Source organism: Alosa sapidissima, chromosome 20, assembly GCF_018492685.1.
Source record: "Alosa sapidissima isolate fAloSap1 chromosome 20, fAloSap1.pri, whole genome shotgun sequence".
Taxonomy (NCBI): Eukaryota; Metazoa; Chordata; class Actinopteri; order Clupeiformes; family Clupeidae; genus Alosa; species Alosa sapidissima.
Genome location: NC_055976.1, coordinates 20,192,722 through 20,197,721, shown reverse-complemented (window position 1 = coordinate 20,197,721; position 5,000 = coordinate 20,192,722). Strand labels below are relative to the sequence as shown.

General features: G+C 39.6%; 1 long non-coding RNA gene across 2 annotated transcripts in view; it reads right to left on the bottom strand.

Annotated features, from left to right (window-relative positions):
• The window catches only part of LOC121694007, a 3,402-nt gene extending 87 nt beyond the window's left edge, over positions 1-3,315 (bottom strand). Inside the window, exons 1-5 of one of the 2 annotated variants that reach the window (XR_006025647.1) lie at positions 3,016-3,315; positions 1,268-1,401; positions 775-913; positions 425-475; positions 1-272 (exon numbers count right to left, since the gene is read on the bottom strand). The exon at positions 1-272 is cut by the window's left edge and continues 62 nt beyond it. This is a non-coding gene — a long non-coding RNA (uncharacterized LOC121694007). The other variant, XR_006025648.1, reaches the window with a different exon arrangement.
• Positions 3,316-5,000: the final 1,685 nt, after the last annotated feature.

Sequence of the window (5,000 nt, the reverse complement as noted above, 5' to 3'; positions counted from 1 at the left end):
CAGACATATATTTATCTAATATAGTTCATATTCTACTATGGTTTGATATTTTCCGCATTGATCATTAAATATTTCACTTGTGTTTACTTAAAATTAACCATAGTATCAGTATAAAGAGGAAGAAACACACAACACTTCTGTTATCTTTTATTCTATTTTATTGAAAATCTTGTTGTTTTTGTTATGGAACCTCAGTTGTCACTTTGGCATTTATTGCCTGGCCCAGCAATCTGGAGTGAGTGTCTAGCCTGGGAACTGCTTCAGGGTGGCCTCTGAATAAGACAGAACATATACAAATAGAACATGCAAAATATTAGTGACACAAATACAGATGCTAAAGTGCGGAAACACTGTTGTGTTATCACGATAATTGGAGATTACAAAGTGAGTTGGAGAGAAAGACATACAAATAAAATAAACTCACCAATTATCGTCTTAGTCCTCTCAGGGTCCAGGCATTCCCTCTAAGTGCCTCCTAAAAAATATCACAATCAATTAGGACCTCAAATAGTTACAGTTTACTAACACAGAAAAGATCTATGAAGGTGAGGCGAAAATGGGAAGCAGTCCACACAGACAGCCTAACACTTTTAAATGAGACAACACAACTAATATATCATATACACAGAAGAGAGAAGCACACTGAAAGGAAAAGTTAGTTTCATCCTCAAATTTTTACTAAACTTATACAACCAAGAAGCTGCTATTTCATTAAAGTTAAACATGTACATTTTAATGTAAAAGTTCACATCTGTATGAAAACACTCTACAAACCTTGTTGAATAAAAGCCTTCAGACTCACAACCTCCTCTTGGAGAGCCATTATCGCCACCTCTTCTGTAGGTGGTTGTCAGTTCTTGGTTATCTCCCACAGCTCACACTCCTAGAGAGCTCTACCAGCCTTCTCTGAAACCTGCAAGTGAACAGAATATACAGCATGAATGAGAGTGGCGTTGGTAAAGGGTATACTCGCGTAATATGTAATGTCCTGGGATATTCCCACTCATGAAGTGTCTCCCATCCGAGACTGCTATCTGAGACTGTAGGGAAGCTGTACCAACCATCATAGAAAGATATGGTTGGAAAGGTATATTTTCAGTTCACTTTGTGTCCCCAGTAGCTTGAAGCTAATTTCTTGTCATTCAAAAGATCAAAACTACTCAAACAAATGTATAAATTCTCAGAAACAAAAGGTTATGTTCTGCATTCGAAAATAGACCTTTAACAAAAACGTTATATTCATAAATAAACATTAATTTTTGATTACCTTTGGTCTATGTGATGATGAAGCATCAACATTTGTCAGTGAAGCATACTATGGGTTGGGCTTGGGTCGTCTTGGTCTCAGGTCTTCGGGTCCATCCTCCGGTGTCCTTGATGTAGCTTTCGAGTGTTGCCTCTCTAAAATGTAAAAAAAAAGGGGTGTCAGTGCTCAAATGCACTACATGACCATACATGGTCCTTTTCAATACAATTCAACTTTTACATTTTCATAATTTAGCATGGGTGTGAATGGTTTTGCAAGAATGTCAGTGCACAAAGCATGACAAAGTAGTTTGATAGTGCACAAAACACATTACTTGCAATACCATTTCCATGAAATTAAGCACAGTACTTGTGTCTTCAATTTCTACACGCCCACTCTAATACTCTCCAGCACATAACATTACCACATTACATCCTATCTAAAAAAAAAAAAGCTAATGATAGCTCTAAGTGTTGTCCATGATGCAACAATAGCAGCTAACTAGCTAAACCACAGTGCATAGAATGTCTACACCTTAGCAGAGAGGGTTCAAGCGGAGCGAGAGGCGCAAACGTTCGACAATTTCCGCGTTCGATTATTGCAAGGGGGAGGGGGGGAAATCCCCCTTTATGCAGACCAGAGTAAGCCCTTGCTGCACTAATGTCAATGGAGACTTGTGGAATTTTACCAATAAATTGGTCATTTTGTCTTTCTGGATTTGTTGAGGGTTTTTTGGAAAATTGTGTCATAATCTGTAAGTGTTTGGGATCATTTCAAGCCTAATAGTGTAATTTTTTTAGTGTTCGGATTTGTAATAAAATAACTTAATATTAGACCATGCTGCTGCCAGTTACTATCCGGTTGTTATCATGCTAGCTAGCCTCTTAGCTAAGGTAACATTTTAAACGGAGAAGTGTAATTTCTTTGAAATGACAACTAGCTGAATAACACTACTGACATTAGTTAAAGTGGATAGTTTATACTCAAGCGAATTTGCAACAGTATATTAAGTTTAAGCGAAGTCCTTCAACTACTAGTCACTTGTTAGCGCATAGCTGTATTGCCATAGCTACTACCATCCACCTGTATAGCATTTTAAGCTAGCGTTAGCTAGCTAGCTAGCTCGGTTCACATGACTAATTAAATTATTCATATCATGTCCTTAAGAATGATTCATTGGTATCATACATGATTATGGACAATAATACTGTGAACACAATTATGTTTATCTGTTGTTATTGCTTATTAAGAGAGAAAGTTTATTTAGTGACGTAGGGTGACACTCCCACTTATGCAGACCGGAACTGTCCCGTTTTGCTCCCATAGTAACGAATTACGTTGCTCTATCTTGCTAGTAATCAAGGATCTTTGACCTTAGGCTACAGTAGTAATGTTAACCGTTACATTTTCTGTCTTGCATGACAAATCATAAGATAGCTTCTATCTATGCCTATCAATCTACATGCCAGAGGCAAATATACTACCAAATATGGCAGGGAGACAGGTTAAATTGGTATTTCACTGTCATTACAAGTCGTTTTCATTAATTGTCCAAACGTTTCTCAGTGAATTTATTTTTCAAACCCCTTTCAGGTGTAAAAAAATAAAGCTACCGCTGGCTAATTTATGCTAACGTTAATGTTACAGAAAGTAGCAAAGGTTAGCTTCCAGCTTCCACCAATAATACCATTTTTAATTCGGACATTAGAGTGCTAACTTCTGCAAATGTTATATGAAAGCAATTTAGCATACAATGAAGATCTACTTACCAGCAATTTTGACCACCATGGCCTCGTAAACCGGCCAACTACCTCTTGGCTGCCTTCCTCCCCTCCACCACATAGCTAGCTGCAAGTTGATAGCAAGATGTTGTCCCATAACGTTAGGAGCCGTTGAAAGCCGTTGAAGTCTTCCTCATTAACGTTAGGTTTACTAATGCAGTCAGTCGGCAAAATGCTGGTTTTGCCCTCATACTCCCCGCCAATCCACTTAACCAGAGCAAACGTTTTACATTTGGACTAGTAGTAGCTGTTACTGTAGTTATGCTTATGTAGAACTAGTGAAAAAGCTGCAAACATTTTAACCGTTATTCCAACGACCTTAGAGCAAAGATTCTAGAACAGAGCTCTGTTCTAGAATCTTTGCCTTAGAGTAAGTTGGTAGTGACGTATTTTGAAGTTGAAGGTAGCCTTTTTTGTAAACCCCACCAGAGAATGTCTAATAAGGGACGGGCTCTGACCCCACCCATCACTGCCTGTGTGCAAATAAGTTAATTTAATATATTCACCATATATGTTCATGTATGATATCCACATATATGTTACATTGCTGGGTCCCACATATACTTTCATATATGCATTCTTGTACTATATATGTATTAAATATATTGTAGCCATCTATTTAAATATAAGCTGGATGTAGCTGCATATATGTGAATATATTTTTTCCCTTGATTTTTCTGTATGGGAGAGGGTGACAATTTTTCGGGACTCCCACGGGTCACGGTATTCCCGTGGGTTTCCCGCAGTACGGGAGTAAATTTCACTGTTGATATTGTGATTGGGACGGGACAGGAAATAATAAACGGGAGCTGGTGGGAAGCCAGATATTATTAACTTAAAAAAATGACGCTGCAATGCAGTGAGTGCGCCCAAAGAAGTGAGGCATTTCGTTTTAGAAAAGAGAACCAATTACAACCCACAATACGTTGTTGATTGGTAGCCTATCAGAGCAAGACAAGAACCTGCCCTGTTCACAATCAATCAGCTTCAGCGATAGGCCCTAAGGCAAAATGGATGCAAAGAAACAGTTACAGGCGTCAGCGAAGGACAGCTCTAATGAATTGCACGAGCTGTCCGGGAAAGCGATTCTCGTTGAGTTTAATGTGTCATGCAATGTTGGGGCATGGCACCTCGACGATCGCATTCCTCAATATATTTATCGCATAACCCTGGCGGAACACAAATAGTTTTGTTTACTCATAGCAACAACGTTGCTATGCTTCGCTGGTTTAACGTGATGAGAACGGTGCAAACTTAACTGATGGGATGAGATCTAACTATGAAATGATTTAAGCATAGCCTACAGCAAAGTCCTGTAAAATATGTTAGACAAGGCTTTCTGCCCTACCAAAATGTATGGTCACCGCACGCTACTGTAGCCTAACAGTCAGATAACTTTAGACATCAACATAGGGAGCGGGACGGGATTCGGGAGTCTTTCTCTCGGATTTTGCGGGACAGAATTTTTTTTGGGGGGGCTGTCACGTGATCGTGATATGACGGGAGTATTTGTGTGGGCTCGGGATGGGATGGGAGTGAAAATTGATTCCCGTGTCACCCTCTAGTGTGTGTGTGTGTGTGTGTGTGTGTGTGTGTGTCAAGACTATTGCAATGTTTTATCTGGATGCTGTAATGGGTCACTAACAGAGTACAGCTAATCACAAATTCACTAGAACTAACACACACACACACACACACACACACATACACCCTCACTCACTAGAACTAACACACACTCCTGTCTCTCACAGACTCAGTCAAACTAAACACAAGTTCACTCACACACTTACTAGAACTAATACAGACAAGTCCCTCCTAGCCATGGGCGGACTGGCCATCTGGCATACCGGGCATTTTCCCGGTGGGCCGATGCACCTTTTGGGCCGATAGAATAGGCTATATATATAATTGAATCATTTTGGCCAGCGATCGGCCCAAAGGAAGGGTAATCAGCGGCCCATTGGTTACATTTC